The sequence below is a fragment of the Tiliqua scincoides genome, chromosome 4, assembly GCF_035046505.1.
Source record: "Tiliqua scincoides isolate rTilSci1 chromosome 4, rTilSci1.hap2, whole genome shotgun sequence".
In the NCBI taxonomy this organism is placed as follows: Eukaryota; Metazoa; Chordata; class Lepidosauria; order Squamata; family Scincidae; genus Tiliqua; species Tiliqua scincoides.
Window position 1 is genome coordinate 113909833 of NC_089824.1, and position 24159 is coordinate 113933991.

Below are 24159 nucleotides of genomic sequence, written 5' to 3' on the forward strand. Positions count from 1 at the left end.
ATCTCTTGTTCCACTGCCAAGAGCTCCTGGCACTCTGCCAAGAGTCTCTGCTAATTTTAGCTGAAACTATCCCTATTTCTTAAGCATATAAATTAATAATTTGTTTTAATTGCCTAATATAAGTGGCTTTCATGCCCTGTATCACTCGAAACTAAATAAAGCTTGCAGACGATCACCACTCTTGCCTACTGAGTTTGCTTTTGAACCTTGCAACACCTTGCAACACATAGAAACAGACCACCATCTATTTTTTCAGTTTATTTCATGTATTTATAATAATGAAAGGACAGAAAAAACACAATAAAAGAAAAAAAGAAAAAAGAACAAACAACACTAAAGATACATTTAAAAAATATATATGCAAAAAAATACCTTTAATGTAGCATGAGCAATGTCACATATTCTAATTACTTACAGTTTAATAATCTAAATTTCCACCCATATATACAGTATACTCCATCAATCCCTTTTATCTTCTCATTATAACTATTCCATTTCAGATTATTTTAGATTAATGTTCTCTAATCCTTTCAATCTAATCTTCAGATCCACAACTCATTAACACATTGTTCTCTCTCTCATGCAGAAAGTCCATAATTGGTCTCCAGTCCTTAAATTTTTTGGTTGATTTCTCTTTAATTAAGGTCATAAGTTCATCCATTTCTGCAAAGTCCATAACCTTCATCCACCATTTGTCAGTCAACAGAATATCTGTAGGTTTCCAATATTGCGCATAAAGTAATCTAGCCGCATTTATCACATACAAAAATAAAGTTTTGAAACTTTTTTCCCACATATTCCTCTATCATACCCAGCAAAAAGTCTTCAGTTTCATTTGCATGTTTGTTCTTAAAATTAACTATCTGTTTCCAGTACTTCTTTTGCTTTAGTACAAGTCAACCACATATGATAGAAAGATCCCTCCTGTTTCTTACATTTCCAACACTTATTTGGTATACTTTCATACATCTGCACTGGTTTTGCCCTCTTTCTGTCCCAATCCTGTGCACCCAAAAGAGTGAAGCTGGCATTCATTGGATGTTAAGAGGGCCCTTCACTATTATACAGAGCAAACCAAGGCGATTAGGAAAACTGATGCTTTGTTTGTAACCTTTGCAGGCTCACTACCAGGCAAGAAAGCATCTGCTGCCTCTTTTTTCCAATGGCTCAAGTTAGTCATAGAGGAGGCATATAGAGCTTTGGGCAAAGAACCTCCTATAGGGATTGCAGCCCATTCCACAAGAGGGGCAGCTGCCTCTGCAGCATATGAGGGAGTAATCTCCCTAGCAAGTAATCTGTAGGGCTGCCACCTGGGCCTCTCCTAATACCTTTATAAAACACTACATGGTTGGCCTGGCAGTCTCGTCTGAGGCGGCTTTTGCTAGGAAGGTTCTACAAAAGGTGGTATCGTTTGATGAGACAGCCCTTGCTGAACCCCCCCGGGGTAGCCTAGCTCTGGCATATCCCACTCAGTAAAGAATGCCCTCCTTCCTCTTCCAGAGAAAAAATGGAATTCTTACCTGTGAATGTCCTGTTCTTAGAAGAGGAAGGAGGGCATTCTGCCCATTTCCTTTTCAGCAGGGCACCCTTCTCCTCAGACTGACAGCAGAGGGGTGGCAGATAGGGTATACGGAGGTTGACCCCCCCCCAGCCCTACCCTGTTTCTTCCTCGAAGTTTTCCTATACTAACTGTGTTCTGTTGTTGAGATTGTTGGTTGTTAACCACCTGGCTGCTTGCCAGTTATATTTGTTGCCTTAGATCAGGGGTCTCCAAACCCCGGCCCGGGGGCCAGATGAGGCCCGTGGAGAGCCTCTATCTAGCCCGCGGCCAGCCTCTGATCCCCTAAGAGCCTCTGGCCCAGTTGACTGAACACAACCAGAGTTGTGCTTGTGGGGTGGAGGAATAGGGGTCCATTTAAGTGTGAGTGCTTTATTTCTTGGGCTGTGTTGGTAATTGGAGAAATCCTGGACATTTGAGCCCATTCATTTCAGTCATTCATCTAAGTTCCATCTCTAATGTATATATTTAAATTTTATATTTAACTTTTTCCAGCTCTCAGCACCGTGCCAGATATTTGATGCAGCCCTTCAGCCAAAAAGTTTAGAGACCCCTGCCTTAGATGACCCTGCTTGTGTCCTTCATGTTAGTGTCCGTATGGGGAGTGTCTTAGTTCCAGTGCTTCGGATCCAGACTGGGCTGGGTTGCCTCTCACAGGAGAAAGAGACCTCAGTAAGCCTGGCCCTGCCTCTCAGAGTGGGAGAGGCAACCCACTCAGTAAAGAATGTCGTCCTTCCTCTTGCAAGAACAAGACATTCACAGGTAAGAATTCCATTATTTTGTGCCCCTTGTTCCTCAGCGATAACAGCAATATTATTTAGAACAGCAAAATCCCTCTCTCTGCCCCTGCAGTGTCACACCTCTCTTCACCCCCATGTTGGAAAATATCCCGCTTCCCTTCTCAGCTTACCATTGCATTCCTAGCAGTACCAAAGAAAAGGGGGAGACAGGTTCACATGAACAGTGAGATCATTCTTCTGGATGTAACTTTTGTCTCCTTGTCCAAGAGCAGCAGTTACTGACTTGTGCTTGGAGAATCTCCTGCCATCCAGTTTGCTACTCTCAGTTATTGCCTTTGGCACATCTGTGTCTACACCATAGGCCAGTTGGACTGGAGTGCATCTGCTGCTTTCATCTGTGTGTGTGCCTGACCTTTGGGGCCATATTCATTGATCCCTGTTGGGTCATGTTCTTTGCTGGGGTTACTTCCTTGCAAGGAAAGAAATGCCCTTGGTAGCCTGCACAGGGGGATCAGGGTTTGCTGCACATCTGTTCACCCTGGATGTGGGCCTGCTATGAATGCCTTTATCAGCAGAACTCTGTCCTCTTTTTTTTCCTCCTGCCCATTTCTTCTAGAAGAGGATGGCCAGCTTTCCCCCTGAATATGGTTCCAGAAACAAGTCTTCTCTGTCCCTTCAAGATTTTAATCAGAGTTTTTAAAAAAAACAACAAAAAAACTTGCTACTCCTACGATCAATGACCTCATGCCAATCAAATGCACATGCTCTGTATCTGTGAGGTCCTTTCTGATTGGCAGTGGCAACATTTATCACAGAGCCTGTCTGTCCGTGAAAGGGTCAACTAGTAATAGCCCCTGTATCAGTTCTGGGGAAAATAGGGCACTCCCAAGCATAAATTGTTTGGGCAATTTGGCCACCCGTATCATAGAACATGCTCTCCTCATGTTTTCACAGGTCTGTCAAAAGAAATAGCTGGAGCTGTCAGAGTGCACAGTTGTGGTGGAAAGAAGCACCATAGCTCAGTGAAGAGAGCACATGGTTTTGCTGACATGCCATCCCAGGTGGCTTTAGTGAGAAACATGCCAGGTAGCAGGGCTGGGAAGGATCCTCCCTCTGAAGAGCCACCACTGCCAATCAGAGTAGGTGGTACTGGGCTAGATGGATCAAAAGTCTGACTTACACAAAGGCATCTTCATGTGTACTAACCCCAGAGGGAGGACTAGTGGCAGCAGCAAGAATGCATGGAAGTAGCCTTCTCTTTGGTCCATTCTCTGTCCACTGGTTTGACCTGGTCCAGCCCAATATGCCTTATCACAAAGAAGTACCCAGTACAGTAACTTGTCTCCCTGGCTCTCTTATGAGCTAGATTCTTTCAAAGTGCCGTCACAGATGGGGCCTTGTGCAGAGTGATGACAGACTCATCACATCTTTGTAATGAAAAAGGCTGGCAGAGAAAGAAAAATGGCTCTCTGTTCTTTATTCTTTCTTTTTCTGAAAGCTTTAAGATTCTCTCTGATGAAGACCTGAAACCTTGTTTTCCCTTTGCATTTGCAATGGGAGAGGAAATGGGAATACTTGTTTTTTTACATCGGAAACAAGCAGTTTCACTGTCCATTTTTCCCTGGTAGTTGATTTTTGTTTAAAGGATTACAGAGAATACCACAGCGAGGTTGCTCCTTCTAGGTATTTTAGATTTAACTCTCTGCTTGAGAAAGAATTTAGGGTCCCTCCCAAGAGCTTCCCTTTCTTTCAAGCCTTAGTTTCCTTGCAGCACTCATGGGAGCAGGATGAGTGAGATCTCACTGGGTAGCGTCGAGAAAAGCAGTTATTCAGTTGACTGCAACATCAAGTGATGACTGCAGGGAAACCAAACACTGCCCCGGCAAGAAGGCTGGGAGAATGGTGGAAGGCAGCAGGCTTGGAGGAGCCAGGCACCTGTGTCATAATGGATATGCATGGTAGAAGAGAGTGCTGGAAGATGGTCTCATTGCAAAGAGAAAGACACACTCTCTCAAGCCACTGCAGCTACTTATGAGCAACAGGGCTGCAGTCAGTTGGGGTCAGTGAATGCACCACACTTCCTAAAGCACTGCTTTGCCCCACCTAGGATTTTTTTGTTTTTGGGAAAAAAAAATTAAATTTGTAATACAAAGAGCCTCCATTAAAAGAATGCAAACTTGTTTTAAGAACAGGAATAACACTTAAAACAAAACTACTGGTTCCCCCCTCCCTGCAAAAAACAATGTGGAAGTATGCCAAATTCTACACATGATTCAAGACTTCTCTGGGTTTGGGTAGATTTGTCAGGATCACAGACACAGACACCCCTTATTTAGGGGGTCAAAGTAGGAGATATTACTTTGAACATGGGCCCTGTCACAGTTTCTATCCTAGTTACACCCCATTGGCTTTACCCCCTATTGACTTTCAACAGATGCTTTTTAAAAACTACAAGTAGCTAGTAAGGGGAACTGCAGCAGGGGTTAAGAGCTAAAGGCTCCCCTACCCTCCACTGCAGTTCTGTGGCATTTTGCACTCCCACCTCATGCTAGTTAAACTAAAAAGCAAGGGCCAAATTTGCACGTTCTTTGTAACGTGTAGTTGGGCCCTAATCAGTTTCCCTTTGGGGATCCTGATGAAAGCAGCAGTTTTGTTGTTGAGCTGTATAAGCATTCCGTGAGCAAACATGGTTTTCTCCGAGATCTTTGAGCCTGAGGGAAAAACATTGTCTATATATTGGAACATTAGCAACTGGCAGAGAAAGTGGTATGATAGCATCACTTTAATACAGAACAGAAGCAAGACAGATTGCAGATTTTCTGGCTCCTCTGGATAGCAGGCTATTGAATGGCAGAGTTCTCTGGAAGTTCAATGAAAACAGAAAAACCTGCTCAGATGAAACTCAGATTGTCTAAGGACATCCTGAACCATTTTCCTTTAAAGCCCTATACTGCTCTGGGCCAGGATATCTTAGAGACCGCCTACTCCCGTACAATCCGGCTCGCCATCTCAGGTCATCAGAGAAGGCCTTTTTGCAAGTGCCGCCACCCAAGGAGGTCCGAGGGGCGGCTGCAAGAAATAGGGCCTTCTCGGTAGTGGCACCAACATTATGGAACTCCCTTCCCCTTGACTTGAGAATGGCTCCCTCTCTTGAGAGCTTTCGGCGAGGCCTGAAAACACTGTTGTTTAAACAAGCCTTCTGATTTCTGGCCTTCTTAACTTTTTTATACATCTTTTAGTTTTACAGGCTTGATTCCTCGGTGATCTGCTCTTTTACTCTTTTAATCTACTGTTTTTATGGCCCTGTAGTGTGCTTTTAAATGTTTTTATCTGCTTGTATTAATGTTTTTAAAATCTATTGTTTTTTAATATGTTGTTAGCCACCCTGGGTCCCGTTAGGGAGAAGGGCGGGATAAAAATAAAGTTTTATTATTATTATTATTATTATTATTATTATTATTATTATTATTATTATTATTTTCTCCAAGATCTGCTAACATGTTAATCCTTTGACAGATTTCACAATCTGTTTGCACATTTCAGTTCGGGAGCAAAAATACGAGAACAAACTGTTGTTGTTGTTGAGTCCATTGCCAAGATGGTGGCTGAGATAAAGCAAAGAAGTTAGATGTGCACAAATGTGAAAACTGTGCATGAAAATCACACACACCCAACCTTTTGGAGCCTTTTGAAGTTTTCAAGGCAACAGCTCTGCCTGCCAAAGAGAGAAGCTGCTGTACACTTTTTTATTTTCAGCAGCTGCTGTCCTTGGCGGTCAGGGCTCCCTCAGCAACTTCAGGAAATCTTCAGGAGTGCTCAGGTTGTCTGCACAGTTTCAGCTATAGTGGTGTGGTGGTGAACCTCATATGAGAATGTGGCCCCATGGAAGAACCTTGCATATAGGAGACAAGCATGTCGACAGGAATGGGGCAGGCCTAACTCTGTTCATTTTGTCTGTGCAGGAAGGGTGAGTTTTGTCCCTTTAGGGGGGATGTTCAAACAAGCAGCCTCATATGGTACAGTCCAGGAAAACTTCCCCACTAATAAAGCTGAGCTTACAAACTGGCCCGAATGCAACCTTCCACAACCCCCTCTCCTCCTGAGTAGGGATTCTGCAGCATTTCTCTTGAGGGGTTTCTTGTTTCCTGTTTAGATTTGTGTTGCTAAGCAGCACATTAAATCCTCACCAACGTTAAATTTACAGCTCTCAAACTATCCTTACTAAATGTGTGTGTTTTTTTCCTTCTTCCAACCGCACATCTGTAATAGGTTTTTGATCTGCCAGGATTCCCAGCTTGCTCCATCCATCTTTGGCTCTGCAAAAGGGAAAAAAGGGCAACCTGAGAACTCTTGTGGTTTCCATGATTCTTTTGCTTTCCTTCTCTCTCCCTCCCACCTCCACCTTCCATCTGCAAAGAATTCGCTCTGAAAGCCACATCTGTGTGTTGGGGGAAGGGGAAAGGATGGTGGTGAGATGAAGTCACCCTCACTCTTCCCCAGTACGCAGCAAAAATACTGCAGGTGGGAACCAAAACCATTTCAGCTCCTCCTAGGAAGGGAGCCTCTTTCCATTTCTCCTGCCATGCAGAAGTGACATGCTGCAGTTCCTCAGACTTGAAACATTCTTCAGAAGTCATGGTTCTCTTCAAAGGGAAAGTCAGGCTGCCCCAAGAGAGAATGCAAGGAGCAGACAGGAGAAGCACAGAGCCCTTTGTGACTCCTTTTGTTGGCTGACTTGAGCTGACTAGAAAGAAATGTAGTGAATGTGGATGGCCCAGAAAAAGTCAGGGGTAACTAGGGTAGAGCCTGAAGGGCACCTGCCCTGCTTGCTATGCCAAGGGGGTTGCATGACTGTCCCTCAGGCTCTGTCCTAGTTATGGAGGAGATGCTGGCAGCTGTGCACCCCCAGTCCTTCTCCTATGGAGGCTCCTCTTCAAGGGGAGCCTCCACAGGAGAAAGAACAGGGAGTGCAAAGCCACCACAGCATGCGCCCCCTCCTCCAGGGATAACTCAGAAGTGACAGTGCAATGTCATGTGACATCATTGCTCCAGGCCCTGGGACAGTGCATTATGCTCCTGTCCATGAACATGACCCCCCGTCAGGGTCTGTGGCTCAGTGATAGAGCATATGCTTGCAACAGAAGGTCCCTGGCATCTCCCGGTGAGGCTGTGCCTGAAATCCTGGAGAGCTGCTGCCGTTCATATAGGCAATACTGAGACAGTCAGATAAAGTACAAGGCAGGCAGCTTCATGAGCATCTATGTTCAGACCAAGTGGTGTTGCATAGTGGATAGCAGAGCAAGCTATAAATCAGAATGTCCCTGATTTGAATCTCAACCCTGTCATGAACTCACTAGATGGCCTCAGGCAAGCCTCTCCCTCTCAGCTCTGCCGCTGCAATAGGGTGTGTGTGTGAGATGATAACCTTACAGGTTCGTGAAAGTCTTTGAGCTCTGCAAGTTATTTACGTTCTCCGTCTTTTGGATATTTGTGGCATCCAGTGGATTCAGGGGAAAGGACTGTTGCCAAAGACCCACTGAATGAATGGAAACTGTGCAAACACACTCCTGTTCATTTCAGTGGGACTTGTGCAGCACAGTGGTCCAGTGGAATTGTACCCCAACTCTTCACAAGTGATGCGAGTGAATTGTGCCTCTTTTTTTCCTGGAATTCTCATCATATTTCCCAGAACTGTTCATACCTGTCAGTCCCTGCTCCACTTTGACCTCCATCCAACCCAATTGGGGCAGAACAGAAGGCTACTCCCTACATTGTATAATGGTTGTAGTTGTCTTGCATATTTTAGACAGTGTGCTTGTCATTTTAATGTTTTCACAGTGAGAATAAGGCTACAGTTTGTTGAATAAGCAAATAGAAGTTGTTTATCCTGCAGTAACAGAAGTTGACTGTCTGTGTTCTTGTGGACTAAACTGTACTTACTGCAGCTGAATTTTTTTTTGCAAGCGGCTCCTTTTCCAGGAGCCTGACAAATATTGTGAGCCTGTGTAGCCCTCTTTTTAACCTGATGGAGGACATATTATATTAAATTTGTTTATAGTACAACAATGGCAACACACATGGCAAAATCTTCCAAAGGCAATTGAATTGGCAATACATTCCTTCATAAGGACAGTACAGGTATTGCCTTGTTATCCAGAACCCCCAGTGAATTAAGAAAAAAAATCCGTGGATACCAAATCTATCTAAAAATAGCTTTAAAGACCCACTTCCAGGTTTCTTGCTCCTCTATTGTTTCCCCAGAATGCATTGATATAGACACTATACTGCATTCAGCCACTAGATGACACTAGTCAACAACTCAGTGATCAATAGAACCCAACATGGATTTGTCAAATATAAATCTTGCCAGGCAAATCTCATCTCCTTTTTTGATCTGGTTACTAGCTTACTGGACTGTGGGAATGCAGTAGATGTAATATATCTTGACTTCAGTAAAGCATTTGACAAGGTCCCACATCACATCCTAATCAGCAAGTTGGTAAAATACGGGTTTGATGATATAATTGTTAAATGGATTCGTAACTGGTTCAACGGCCGTACACAATGGGTGTTTGTCAATGGCTTCGCATCAGCCTGGAGGGAGTTTTGAGTGGGGTACTCCAGGGCTCTGTCTTGGACTCGGTTCTCTTCATCAAAGACTTGGATGAGGGAGCCTCATCAAAATTTGTGGATGACACCAAACTGGGAGGAGTAGCAAACACAATAGAAGACAGTAGAAGCCTTCAGGAAGACCTAGACAAAATGGAATACTGGGCTGAAATGAATACAATGAAGTTCAACAGGGACAAATGCAAAGTTCTGCACTTAGGCAAAAACAACCAAAGATGCAGGTATAAAATGGCAGTTACATGGTTTGGCAGCACTACATGTGAGTGGGATCTTGGAGTTGTGGTGGATCACAGGATGAACATGAGTCAGCAGTGTGATGCGGCTGCCAAGAAGGCAAATGAAGTTTTAGCCTGCATGAACAGAACCTTAGCTTTCAGGTCACGAGAAGTTGTGGTTCCACTTTATTCTGCACTGGTTAGACCTCACCTGGAGTATTGTGTCCAATTCTGGGCACCCCACTTTAAGAAAGATGCAGCCGAACTGGAGCAGGTTCAGAGTGACAAGGATGATCTGGGGGCTAGAGGACAAGCCCTACGAGGAAAGGTTGAGGGAACTTGGCATGTTCAGGCTGGAGAAGAGAAGGCTGAGAGGGGATATGTGAGCTCTCTTCAAATATCTAAAGGGCTGTCATATGGAAGAAAGGAATAATTTATTCTCAGCTGTCTCTGAAAGCAGAACTAGAACCTATGGGTACAAACTGCAAGAGAGGAGATTTCGATTAGGCATCAGGAAGAAATTCCTGACAGTCAGGGTGATTCAGCAGTGGAGAGAGTTGGTGGACTCTCCCTCACTAGAGAGATTCAAGCAGAGGCTCAACAAGCACCTGTTGGAGATGCTCTAAGAGGATTTCCTGCATAAGGCAGGAGGTTGGACTAGATGACCTATTAGGCCCCTTCCTATGATTCTATGATTCTATGGGGTGAATAATAGAATCTAATTGAATGAAATTATAATTAACAGTGTGACAGTAGGATTTGGGTGCTTTTTTCCCCTTGTTACAAGGCATTAAAGATAGCCCTCAGTATCAGTGGAGAGTCAAATCAATGGATACCAAAGTCCTACCTGTATATTTCTATGGGTGTGGGATTGCCAGTTTTCAGCCTGGAGGTCTGGGGTGTGGCCCATTCAGTCCCTCCCACAGCACTTTTGTCTGCCACTCTCTCTACTATCAGTCAGCTTCAGCAACTCACTAATTTGAGGAAAATGTTTAGTTACCTGTCCATACCTGTCAGTTCCTGCTCCAGCTCTAGTTATGCTTTCTGGCATTTTTGCAACACAAAGATCTCATTCTGCTTTGAATTTCAATCTGAAATCTGAATTCCACTTCTGAAAACATTTGAAAAACCCACAAACCCTCTCAAGTTTATAGCACTTATGAATGTGAAGAAATGCACAGACAATGCTTGAAAGCATACCCCAGTGTTTTCAATGTGAAATTTCTACATGGCTATCTGCCTGTCCCCTCCATATGGCCTTCCAATATGCATCTACATGGTATGTCTATATTTCTGCTGCCCACTAATCCTGCTACATTATTCTTGTAAACACACACACACACACTATAAACCCTAAAAGAGTTGAATGAAACATGTTGATTGAACATGCTTTTGCAAAATCAAAAAATGCACATACAGAGATTTCACTAATGAAGGGCACGTTTTGGCACTGCATGTGCTTTTTGGAGTAATAGTGTATATGCAAACATACAGGAAAACTGCAGCTGAATAGTTTATCCATGTAAACTTTCTTGGGATGGTTCTGTCCACAGGATCTGACAGAAATCACTTTGATGTCTCTATAAGTATGAATATCCCTCTTGTGATGTTGGATGTGCTACTGTATCGTCTTTTTCTGTAAGTAAGCTGAAAGAATTGTGCCACCTGGTGGGTAGAGAGAGAGAGAGAGAGAGAGAGAGTGGCAGCAGAACATCTTTCTCTAAACTGGGTTTTAGACTGATACAAGGCACAGGAAAATCACACGTGTTGATTTCCACGAAATACCTCCTGTGTCCTTAAAACAATTCTCTTGGGTACCCCATTCATCCTACTCACACTTTTATTTACATACCACAGACTTGTGCCCTGATTCAGCTCTGGTGCAAAAACATGGATGAGGCTGTGTGTTGGAACAGAACCCAGAAGGTGCCTTTCAAAGTTCTACATTGTGTATACCCTCAGAGGTGTCACTAGAGAGCTCACTGTGTCATCCCCAGGATGGACCACCTCTCGTGTCAGAATAAATTACAATATCATACACATTTCCTACATGCAGTGGAATCACTAGGGTTGGTGTAATCCCCATTCATTCATTCATTCATTCATTCAATCTATCTATGAATGAATGAATGAATGAACAGTACAGGTCACCCAACAAATCATTAGCCAACAAAAAACCAACTTGATGACACTCACACAACTGAATAAGAGTTCTAGTATTAGTTCTGATACATGGAAATGAGAGCTGATTCATACTAACACCTTATTGGTTCCCTGTTGTGTTATTAAAACACATCAGTGGCTCTCAGAAAAGTCAATCTCATTAATCCACTTTTTGTTACATAAGGCAGTTGTGTTTTCTTTTTCTAGTTATTTGACCATAATGTTTGATAGAAAAGATATTTCAGCATGGTTTGTTTCATTGCTTTCTTCATTAAACTACCCACTGAATGAAACATAACATGATGGTATTATTCAAAAATACCAAAATTTCACAATTTTGGCCAGAAGTGGTGTCACCCCCCCACACCCGAGTGCATCACCCAATGTGGTCAGCACCCCCTGCACCGCCCTAGTGATGCTACTGTATAGCCTGCAACTTCTCTTAACTAGACGGTACATTCAAAGACACATCTGCTTTTTCAGCCTGTGATTCCCTGGCCAATTAAAAAGAGGCACCCTTAAGTGTAATTCTGTGCACAGATCTCCTTGGCTATACTGGAGCATCAACACGTTGACTACATTCCTCCTGATAGTGCTGTCTTCTCTTTTCTGTGCACCCTTCCCACCATCCATTGCATCTGATCCCCAAGTCTGCTATGCTGCTTTGAATAATTTTTGAATACTTTCTGAATACTTGTAAAGTTCATCAAAATTCCTTAACACCTTAGCAGCAGAACCAATAGCTACAGAAATCTCATCTATATATATATATATAAAACAAATGTCCTGACTGACTCTTCAACTTCCAACCCAAACCCCTGGACTTAGAAACATGAAATTCGGGGAGTATTTACTTGGGGAGTATATTCCTTCCATGGCAAAAAGACCCACTAAGAAGGAATTTTTAGAAATTTGACCCCTAAGGGAAAAGGGGTGAAATGTGTTTTCATTGGTTCCTCAATATCTCTTATGCCTGTTGAGATGTTGACTTGGTTTTTGCTTAGAAAGGTTACCCTTAAAAATGCTTAAAAACGTAATTCAGAATTTTGCACAGGAGGGTCGCAAACGTGCTGTAAAGCTGTAAAGCACGTTTGCACCTCCGTGGGAGGAAGCTGCGTCAGCCAGCAGAAGCCTCCGCAGCGGCTTCCTCACCGTTGCTTGTGTTGGCACACCTGCACCAACACAAGTGGCAATGGTAGGTGTGGGGGTGCAGGGAGGAGGCAGGAGGGAGCATTTCTGGGTAGGGGGAGGGCAGGCGATGGGCAGCCCCAGGGGTGGGTGCACAGGAAGCCGGGGGCGGAGCTGGGACCCGGCAGTTATGCCGGATCCCAATGCTTGTCCCCGCGGAGAATGGAGTGGCTTCAAGCCGCTCCACTCTCCTCGGACTTGTGCCACCACCAGAGGTGGTGCAGGTCCAAGGAGACCCATTGGGGCAAGCAGCTCTTACCCAGGGGTAAAGGGGAAGAGCGTCCCCTTGCCCCTGGCTGAGCCGCTGCAGCCAACAAACTTGCATTTCATGCAGTGCAAGCCTCCTGGCTTGCCTGCTCCAGTGCAGGTTTGGTTTGCGCCCTTAATTGGATGGATAAATTCAGGGGTGAATTATAGAACCCTTACTTAGGCCTGGCTTACTTAGGCCTTTCCCCCTGTGCTACTGCCTGAGAGATGCTTGTGGCCTACATGGCAACTGAGGCCAAGCTGGCCCTTTTAACTTAACCCTTTTTATTAAGTTGGTATGGCAAGGCGTAGTGACGGTATATTTTACATATTTTTGCGAGCCAAAAAAAGTCAATTTTATAAATAAATGAATGAAATTTAAATGAATAAATAAGTTTTACCTGGATCTTTTTTGTAACCAGCATGGTATGTTTCAGAACAAAAGAGAAATGTTACAATTACAAAGAAACAATGCCATGCTTAAACTGAGAAATCATACATAATGAGTAAAAATGTCAGACATTAGCAAATGCTCTGACAAAAAAAAAGTTGCCTCTGACCAGAAAAAAAATCTTGTGGCAGGCTAGATTTGGCCCATGGGCAGTAGTTTAGAGACTCCTGTCCTAGTAGGAAAAAGTAGCCTAAAGATTGACAAGTGTTTTTCAAATGCTAACTCTGTGTCTTCTGTGAGGCTGAGGCAAAATGTTCCCCTCAAAGTAACACTTGCAGTAGCGTAGCTAGAGGGGGGCAAAACGGTAAGTACTACAGGCACTGCAATGTGCCATTTAAGAACCCTCTTCCATGCGCCACTGGAGTCATGCAATGGCACTGCACAGGTACTCATCAAACCAAACGGTGTCTCTTGCGTGTTGCCATTGCTGCCCGGAATGGCTACGGTCATGAGTGGGACGGGCCACTTACATGGCTTAGCATTTTGCCGCAGGCCCCCAGCTACACTACTGAACACTTGCAGGGTATGATGGCAAACCAAACATCATGATTACAAATTCTTGATTTGTTCTTGCTGAGAAAGGAATAATACAAATGAGAGAATGCCCTTATCTCTAAATGGGAAAAAATACCAGGTGGAGGGAATTGGGGGAAAGAGCATTTAAAATATGTTTATAACATTAGGGTTTTTTTCCAGCTGAACTTGCCAGTTGGAATTAAGTTCTCCCTGATTGTGGTTTTGGACATGTTGACTTCTGATGCGTTTTTAATGACCTCCCCCTTTTTTTTTCTTCTCAAAACTGACTTAGCTAGGCTCAGCTTGGGGTACTGACAGATTCCAGATCTGGTGATTGTTCCATCCATGGGAAATCAACCTGAACCCAATGCACATCTGGGTTTCATGAAAACCATCATCAATTTCTCTGCATGTAATTGCTGAATCCCCTTGCTTAGACCTGCAAGAGGTTTTGGAGTTGTTTTTCTCCCAAATAAGAAAAACAGAACTCATTCTCTCCAACCCGGAAGAAAAATTTTGACGGGCCTGCTATTTAGGCCATTGGCTCTTCTCCCATCTGAATGATTGTTTGGAATATGTGACAGCCTTTTGTTGGGGGGGGGGGGTGACTAAAACAAGTTGGGAATGAACACTGGTTTTGTGGCTAGAATGACATGATTTTTCCTGTTGTGATGTCAGATCAGAGGGGTGTGTGTATGTGTATTTCCAGGTGTAATGTCCATAGTGGGAGGAGGCCCATTCCCTGGGGTTACAAGCGAGCGCAAGGGGCTTACCCGGTTGATGAATGATGGTCAGCGGCGGATTAATGGACGGGAGGTGGGTACAGTTGCTTGACTCAGGCGGTTTAATAGCGTCAGCCGTTTTACATTCATATGGACTGTTACGTCACAGACCACCATACATCATGCTGACTCGTGTCGTCATCGTCTGGTGGGCTCTGGACCCGACCCTACCCGTTCCTTGGTGTTATCAGCACCAGCTTTCCGCCCCACCTCCCTTGGCCAGGGGTCAGGGCTCTTGAAGGATGCAACCCTGCTGGTCGGGATCAGGTTGTCTGGCCTTAGGAGGGCCCCTGATGTCTCCCTGCTAGCTCCCCAGCCAGCTGGCCCCCATGGGGTATGGTTGGCTCCAAGCCCCCGTCTCAATGACCCTGTCTCCCTAGGGGTCGCCTTCTGTGTCCAGGCAGGTCCTGGGTCATGGAATTCCCTCCCCCAGCCTCCTCTCTCCAGGGTGAAGTCCGCCCCCTTCCTCTGGAGGCCTCTCTCTTTTCCCTTAGGCAGGGATGAGACTCTCCCTCTGGCTTTCCTCTGGTCTTACTCCCCTCTGGAGAGGAGCTACCTCCCTCTTCCCTCTCCAGGCTCCTTATGAGACCTCTCATAAGGGACCCCAGTCCTGAGAGTACTTGGGTCTTACTCCCGAGGAGGCCTCTACCCTACAGGAGATCCCTGCTCCTGGGGAGCTCCTGGCCACCCGGGCTGGGCCCAGGTGACACCGGGGTAATGAAGTTGTAACATGTCATTTATGTGTGGGTGAATTATTAGAAGACAATAAGGTAAATTTACATGATCTTTGCCAGATTCGCTCTGAAAACCACTGAAAAGTAATTCCACAGTGAAATGGAAAGCCATTTTGCTGTCAGCCTTCATTTTTTGATGTAATACAAACCCACATTAACTGTGGGTTACCTACTGTTCAAGAAAAAGAGAATCAGTTAAAATGCATCTTAAGGGGATGGGAGGAGAAGTAACAGGAAATTTAAAAACTATAGAAAGTACCTGCTAAGTTGTCTTAACAATTCAGTGCCTGGATTGTCCTTTACAGACTGTACAGAAAGAGAGAAAAAGCTTATCTGTGTTTGCAGCAACCAGCACTGGGCAACAGTGCTTTTCCTTGCCTGTTATGATGAATCGCTTCTGTAACATTTTTATTCTGAGGTTTAGACCATTTGTGGAAGGAAACTCTGCTGAATTTGTTAAACATTAAAATTGTAAAATATATTAACAATGCCCACAAAATCCTAACAACAGTAGCAAGAAAAACCAGACCCCACTACAATTCCTCACTTCCTCCTCCCTCCCTCTCTCTGAATGCCTGGTGAAATAAGAGCCTGCTTTCTGCAAACAAGTGAGTCATAGGGGAGGGCGTTCTATGACACAGAAAAGACTCTGCTTCTAGCAGATGAGACACCTAACTTTTAGATGTATGCTCTCCTGAAATTATCAAAGCACATGGGAACCTCCAAAGAAAGAGGAAATAGAACCAGGTCAGTCAACGTTTTAAGAGTTAAACACCAGCAGCTCAAGCAGAGCAGAGAAACTACTATAATTGGCAACCAATGCAGCATTTTCAAAACCAATATGGTGACCCTTCATACTGGCCGTCATACTGGCCTTTCATATGAGCCTATTTTGTTGGCATCCTTCAGTCTCGGAAGACTATGGTATCGCGCTCTGAATAGTGTTCTGGAACAGAGTGTCCTCTCCAGTGTGCGAAGCCTGGGTAAAGTAGATATGGGGGATAGATTGTTACCCATGCAGCAAATCCCCCCTCTCCATGTCGCTGAAATGGTCCAATGGAAAGGCAGAAGCCAATACGGTTGGTTCCAGTGGCATCGCAGGAGTTGCCAGAACATGACTGTGTTCAGCCATGAACTGCCTCAGGGACTCCGGCTCCGGATTTTGCCTCGAGGTTGACTCCTGAAGCCTTTTCCATAACTGGATGTAGCCACAAGGCAGTGGAGGTTTGGGATCAGAGTTTTCCTTCTCTCAGATGAGCTGCCTTCCCAGGCTGACGAGTCCCATCTACCCGGTGGCTGTTTAGTCGCCTCTTACGACAAGTGCAGCCAAACCGAGGGCCTATTCTTATCCCCAGCCCCCAGGGGACATATGAGCCTAACCCTTCTGCATTATGGACCAGCCCCAGTTTCCCAATTGCTGTTGGAAAACAGCCTCACATAGACTGCATTCAAGTAATCCAAACTGGGAATTCCCAAGGCATGAGTGGTGGGCCTTTTGCCATAAAGTTAATTTGATAATAAACAGATTTGCTTGTCCAGCCATGTGAAGTCAGATTGTTCTTTATTCTGATGTGGCCAGACTATAAAGGACGCTCAAGCCTATACCTATGGGGCACAATAATACAAAAGTACCTACCGCTGGCAGATCTTATAGCACAGAAGTCTTCAACATTTTCAGACCTAAGAGTCAAACCTGTCTTTAATCTCACCTGCAAGGCTAGAACTGTGTAGCCAGGATGACACTGCATTTTGAAGGGAAACATCTGGAGAAATGGAGGGTTCTATGGGTTTCTCTCATAGAATAACCAGGGATGGCCAAGTCAGGTGTGCTATGTCACAAATCTCTGCCCCCATGACGTGACACACAAAGTCATAATGGGGGCACTTCGCGAGGTGCCCAGTGTGTTTTCACGACTCGAAAAGACTCGAGTCGTTCCCTTTAAAAAGCCCATCGCAGCTCCACAGAAGAAAACTGGGCTGCTGCTGGGCTGTGTGCCTGTTTCAAAGTTCCCTTTAAGCACTCCCTTGCTGTCACCTGCTGTGTTTAAATAGAACTCACACACACACAAACACTGGTAGCAGCCACATTTTTCCCCCGCTTCTGACAAAGAGTGTATCAAAAAGATTTGTTTATTTATTTAGCGTATGGCATATAATACATGGACTTATATCAGTTAGACTAGATCAAATGTCAATGTCCAGTTCATACAGCCATTCAAGGACAGAGTTACCTTCAAAGAAAAAGTCAGACCATGAGCCAGTATATGCTCTCAGTTTGCAGCCAGACACAATGTGGTACATGGGTTGGTGGGAGAACCCGCAATCACACTGAGGGGTAGATAATAGCCCCCATTTAAACACTGAGTCCTGACAAACACCATGTAGGGTACGGATCCTATTCAAAGTTTTCCAGTGCTGACGAGGTAAGTCAAAACCTGGCACCTTAAGTGTAGGATCGTCTACGTATCTAACCGTTTCTGGGTGTTCGACTATCCATTTAGCTTTCTACTGGGCATTGATGTTAAAATTGTTGTGCAGATGTTGTGCGAGTGCCAGAGAAGTCTTCCTGGATTTGAGCCTACTGATTGATAGATGAGGAAGATCGGCAAGCACTGGTAAAAGTGGGTTGTTGGTGATTTTTCTGTATTCTTTCACTAAAACCACTTGTCTCCGTAGGGCTAGTGGTGCTATGTGGCTCAAAACGGGGAGCCAACAGACAGGATTGGGTCTTATACAGCCACTTATGATCCTCATGGTTTCATTTAATCTGGCATCAATCTTGCTAGTATGACAGCTGTTAAGCCATACTGGAACACAGTATTCTGCTGCAGAATAGATCAATCCTAATGCTGATGTTTTGAGAGTGGTGGCTGAAGCTCCCCATCTTGTTCCTGTTAATTTCTGGAGTATGTTGTTCCTGGTATTGATTTTTGCAGCCGTTTTCTCGAGGTGTGGTTTATAAGAGAGAGTCCGGTCCAAAGTTTCTCCAAGATATTTTAGATGGGGATTGTAAGGGAGCCGGTTGTTATTTAGATTCAGGACTGCATTAGCTAGTTTATTATTCAGGTGGAAGCATGTAGTCACTGTTTTACTGATACTGGGTATTAACCTCCAATCAGCAAAATATTTTCCCAGAATCTTAAGGTCTTCTGAGAGGAGGCCATCCAACACCTCCATGTTTTTTTCCCTGCACCGCTAGAAGCAGGTTGTCAGCATATCCAAATTTACATCCCCTTGTTACTGGCAAGTCTGAGATGTACAGGTTAAATAGCGTGAGAGGCCGTTGTTTAGCCTTCTTACCTTGCGTGCATTGTCCCCCAATATGACTCAAGCATTTTCAAGTCATGAAAATGCTCCAGATGACTCAGAAAGTGCCCCCATTATTACTTGTTTTCGAGTCAAGTTGTGGGGGGTGGAGATTCACGACCTGACTTGAGTTAAGCCACGCTGGATTTGTGCATCCCTGCCCACAGGTAAGCAAGGAAGGCAAGGCACGGAACCTTGTTGGACACAGCAGCACAGGCAGGCTGAATCAAGGGAGGCTGGAGAGGGAACTCATTGCTCAGACACAAAGTTACTTTCAGACATGTTTTTAAAACAGGGGTGCCCAAACCCCAGCCCACAGGCCATTTGCCTCCGAAAGGGCTAGGCTTGCTGAGGTCTCTTCCTCCTGTGGGAGGCAGCCCAGCCCAGTCTGGATCTTGAAGAGCTGGAACTAAGACACTCCCCATACAGACACTAACATGAAGGACCCAAGCATGGTCATCTAAGGCAACAAATATAACTGACAAGCAGTCAGGAGGTAAACAACCCAAAATCTCAACAACAAAACACAGCACAGGAAAACTTTGAGGAAAAAACAGAGTGGAGGCCACTGGCATACCTAGGGGGAGCAAGCGGGGCAAATGCCACAGGCGCCAACCCTCCAGGGGTGCCTCGGAGCCTCACCCTGCCCCCACCCCCGCCAGAAGGAGCACCCAGGAGCACCGCACCTGGGCGCCGATTGAGCCGCCCCTCCCCTCCCCTCCCCTCCCCTTCTTCTTTATAAGAGGATAGGAGACAGGCGCCCTAGAGAGGCACTTACGCTCTAGGGTGGCCATCTCGTTTCCTTCTATAAAGGAGGAGGGGAGGGGGGCAGTCCAGTTGGCGCTGAGACGCTACCCAGGAGGCAGTGTCTGGCTGCCTCCCAGGAGTGCTCCTGGGCACCCCTGCTCCGCCTCTGAGGGCGTCCGTCAGGGGTGGAGCGGAAGCGGCATGAGCCCCCTCCAACGTCGGAGGGGACGTGTGCCACTTCCCAACCGGGTCGCCGTGCTCCGCCTCTGAGGGTGTCCCTCGGGGCAGAGCAGAAGTGACGCGCACCCCCTCTGACTTTGGAGGGGACGCGCACCACTTCCCGGCCAGGTCGCCCTGCTCCACCTCTGAGGACGTCCCTCAGGGGTGGAGTGGAAGTGGCGCGCGTGCCCCCTCCGACATCGGAGGAGACGTACGCTGCTTCCCGGCCCCATGGAGCCTTCCACGCAGCTTACAAGCTGCATAGAGGTCTCCACTGCAGAGGTCTGGGGCCGCTGGGAGCAACCCAAGACTACGCAGAAGGCTCCGTGGGGCTCCCGGCTGCCTCCTCCATTCCCCCTTGTTTTCAAAGGGGGAACAGAGGAGGTAGCTGCGCAGAAGTAATTGCGGTGACAATGACGTCACCGCAATTACTTCCGGGTCACGTGCGCAGGGGCGGAGAAGGGGGGCAAAACGGGGTGTGGGGGAGGAATTCTGGGGGTTGCCCTGGGTGCGGGGACCCCCAGGAATGCCACTGGGGGGGCTGACCTGTGGAAACCCTGTCTTAGAATAAAACAATCCTGCCCTTAGTAGAATAAGAAGCCCCTCCCCTCGCAAAGGAGCAGCTGCTGCAACTGGTGCTGCTGCAAACGTACATATCCCAACCAAATACGCCTCTACCCTGCCTGCCTATCCAAAAACTAAGGAAGGCTGCCTGCCTGCTGCCTGCCTAGATGAACGCTATGCTGGGAATGTGTGTGTGAGAGAGAGAGAACACAAGAGAACTGCTTGCTATGGCTACGAGGGACGCAATGAGCACATGAACCTTGGGTGGCTCTTTTTTAGTGGGTGCCTCTTTTTCTATACCTCGAGGACAGCCTCCCCCTGCTTCTCCCCACCTCCTACAGCCCCTCCTTCTGCTTGCAAAATCCACCTGTCCCTATGGGGAAAACTGCTCCTCCTGTCTCCCTCCCTCTTCTGGAGACATATTCTCTGTCCAATGGATGCTCCAGGGATGCCTCCCTGTCTTGGGTTCTCTCTGCAGGACTCTATGTGGATTATAGCGTCAGCAAAGCCAGGTAAAATTGAGACTTCTGCAAAAGTATTTTATTTTGTATATTTATTGTATTTTTTAACTTGATTGTTAGCCGCCTTGGGTGCCCTTCGGGGAGAAAGGCGGAATACAAATCCAACAAACAAACAAACAAATAAAAGTTGCTGCAAGTTCTCTATCATGAGTCCCTGCAGTTTTTTTTAAGCCCAAACAAAAAAGTTAACCATTTCGCTCCACCCCCAAACCCCGTCTCTGAACATAGTGTACTGTGCTGCTCATTCATGCAAACCCAGCTTCGGTATCGTCACAAGAGGTTTTTTGGGTGAGATGGGGCAAGCAGTAGCCATTGGTGGGCAACTTGAGTCGCCCAAGCAGATGGTGACACACAAGTCAGTAGCCCCCAATCTCAAATGTTTCACTGAGTCTTCCATGTGCATGACTCAAGTTTTCATGAGTCAGCGAAAAACGCTAATTTTCATGACTCGGACTATACTGAGACTTACTTCTGAGTAGACATGATGGGGCTGAAGTCTCCAGGTGACTGTGAAAGGAATTCTGGAAATTTTAACAGAACCCCCAGGTATTTCCAAGATAATCTGTTGGAGGGGAATATTTTGTAGATTCCAACCCAACATTAATTGTACCAGTTCACCTGCTTCACCAGTTCACCTGTCAGCATCCCCCAAAATGCTTTTAACCTCAAAGCAGCTTAACTTAAATTTAAAACAATGCCTTGGTTCCAAAGATGCACTTGGGCATGCCCAGCAAAATCTCTGACTTCTTCCAGGAAATGCAAGCCAGCATGGACAAATTCAAAGCAGCATGTGACAACTTTGGTTTCCTCATCAACACAAAGAAAACCAAAGTGATGCACCAGCCAGCTCTGAAGGCCCAACACTGAGAGCCCACCATCATAGTGAAGGGACAAAAGCTGCAAGCAGTGCACCAATTTACATACCTTGGCAGCACAACATCAAGGTCAACTGCAGAATCACCAAGGCAAGTTCTGCATTTGGCAGACTGTGGACCAACATGTGGAATTGCTGTGGAATAAGCCTTGCTACAAAGCTTAAAGTCTACCGAGCAGTTGTGCTAACTATTTTGCTGTATGCCAGTGAGACTTGGACTGTATACAGGAGCCACGCTAGGCAACTGGACCACTTCCACACGACGTGCCTCCGCAGACTTCTGAGGATCCAGTGGCAGGACAGGGTGCCAGATACAGAAGTCCTCTCCAGAGCAGGACTGCCGTCAGTTCACACCCTGCTGATGAAAGCCCAGATACGCTGGGCAGGTCACATTGTAAGGATGACCAACCACCGCATCCCTAAACAGGTCTTCTATGATGAGCTGTCTCATGGAAAGTGATCGCATGGGGGACAAAAGACACACTGAAAGCCTCTCTCAAGTCCCTGGATATTGACACCACCACCTGGGAAATCCTGGCACAAGACCAATCAACATGGTGCACATTGATCCACCAAGGCTGTCAGACATCTGAAGCCAGAAGGACAACCATAGCACAAGAGAAGTGTGCACTCCGTAAAGCCAGAGCTGCAAATGCTGCAACAGTGGTGCCTACACATGTCTGCCCAACATGTGGCAGAACATTCCATGCACATATTGGCCTTATTAATCACTTGTGAACACACTGTGGACAGTCCACAACCCCTTAGATGTCTTCATATAAAGAGGTCAATTTGCCTATATAGTGCACTCAGAGGTGTTGCTATAGGGGTGCAAGTGGTGTGCAGACTGCACTGGATGATGCACTGGGGGGGCGACACCACTACTTGCAAAAATTGTGATACCTTGAACAATTCTTGAATAATATCATCATGTTATATATATCATTCAATGTGGAATTTCATGCAGAATGCAAAGAAACAAACCAAGTTTAATTATCTGTATTTTACCTGAAGATATGGCCATATAACCAGAAAAGGAAAACACAACTGCCTTATGTAACAAAAACTGAATTTTATTAACTCAAAAATAAACAATGAGACTGATTGTTCTGAGAGCCAATGAGGTGTTGTTATGACACAGCAGGGAACCGGTGATGTGTTAGTATAAGTTAGCACTCATCTCCATGTATCGGAGCTAATTCTAGGACTCTTATTCAGTTGTGTGAGTGCCCTCAAGTTGACCACTGGTTTTTTGTTGGTTACTGATTTGTTGGGTGACCTGTACTACTATATATTTAAATAAATAAATAAAGTTAATGGGGGGCTATAGCAACTGCAGTTTTGCCACTGCATTTTGGTTGTGTGTATGATATTGTGATTTATTCCATATGTTCTGGTATAGGTGGAGGTCCATCATGGGGGTGATGCAATGAGCTCTTGCACTGGGTGACACCAACCCTAATGATGCTTCTGATCCCACTTCTGGGCTTCCTAGGAAGGTTTGGTTGGAAACTGGAAAACAGAGTTCTGGACCCTGAAGGCCTTTGGTCTGATCCCGCAGAACTTTCCCTGGGTTGGAATCTCCCCCAAGAATGTACAGTCTCTCCTCAGCAAGAAAGCCTGTGTGGAGAGGCTTCTCTGCAGGAAGAAACTTTAGAACCGTGCTGACCAGCTGACAAGGGTGGGTTTGAATTGCACCATCTGGTTTTTCTATACAGTTTCAACGCACTATCTTCTAAAAGGTTACCCTGGTCTTATTGTCATTCTCAAGTAGTTCTTAGCAGAAAAACTGGGAGAAGAAGATACCAGAGTCAGAATACCAATGGAAATGAAGTGAAACAGCAGTGCCTGTGTAGCCACACTGCAGCGCTGGGGCAAGGGCCCAGCACTCCCATCCCTTGAGAAGGCAGATGCAGCATGCAGTGCACAGCCCACTGGCACAGCTGCACCAGCACTGGGCAACCGGACAGGCCCCATTCAGCGTCTGGACAGTGACAATGCAGTGCGATCCTAGGCCACAAAGGGCACAATCCTTACTGGGTCTACTCAGAAGTAAATCCTGTTTTGTTCAATGGGACTTACTCTCAGGAAAGCGTGGGCAGGTCTGCGGCCCAAAGCCCCTTCTGGAACGGAACCCACAACCGGACCCTTCTGCAAGGGCTTGCGACCATTCCAGGCCGGTGCGGTGCGCGCGCAACAGGGACAGACATGCAGGCCCGAGGACCGGGCAGAAAGGGCGGGGCTCTGACGGGGTGAGGGGGCTCCAGAGGGGCAGGCGCAGTCCCGGGCGACAGCCCAGTCCCCTGCGCGCTTCCCCGGGAACTTACTTCTGAGCAGACGTACCTGGAGGGGCTGAGCGAGCAGAGAGGCAGCTGCGTGGGCATCACCAGTGGGCAGCAGGACACGGGGGGGGCGGCGGCTGCGCGTCCCCTCGAGGCTCCGCGAGAGCGCAGGCGGCGCGCGGCCCTTCCGTCCCAGGCTGGCTGAGGGGGGAACAAAGCGCCCCTTCGGGGTCGCTTTGACGAAAGCCGTCCCGACACTCGGGCTGCTCTCCGAGCAGGGGAGGGCGAAACGCCCGCCCCGAACACGTCGCTGTGGGAGGCGGAGTGCTAGCTAGCGCCGCTTCCTATTGGCCGGCGAAGAAGGAAGGAAGCGGCGCGAGATCGGCGCGGCCCTTCATTGGTCGGGGAGGCCACGCGGACCCC

General features: G+C 46.3%; 1 long non-coding RNA gene across 1 annotated transcript; it reads right to left on the minus strand.

Annotated features, from left to right (window-relative positions):
- Positions 1-378: 378 nt before the first annotated feature.
- LOC136649120 (uncharacterized) lies at positions 379-24017 on the minus strand. Its single transcript, XR_010794368.1, has 3 exons — positions 23798-24017; positions 6521-6614; positions 379-5158 (listed from the first exon to the last, which is right to left on the minus strand). It is a non-coding gene; the product is annotated as an uncharacterized lncRNA (long non-coding RNA).
- Positions 24018-24159: the final 142 nt, after the last annotated feature.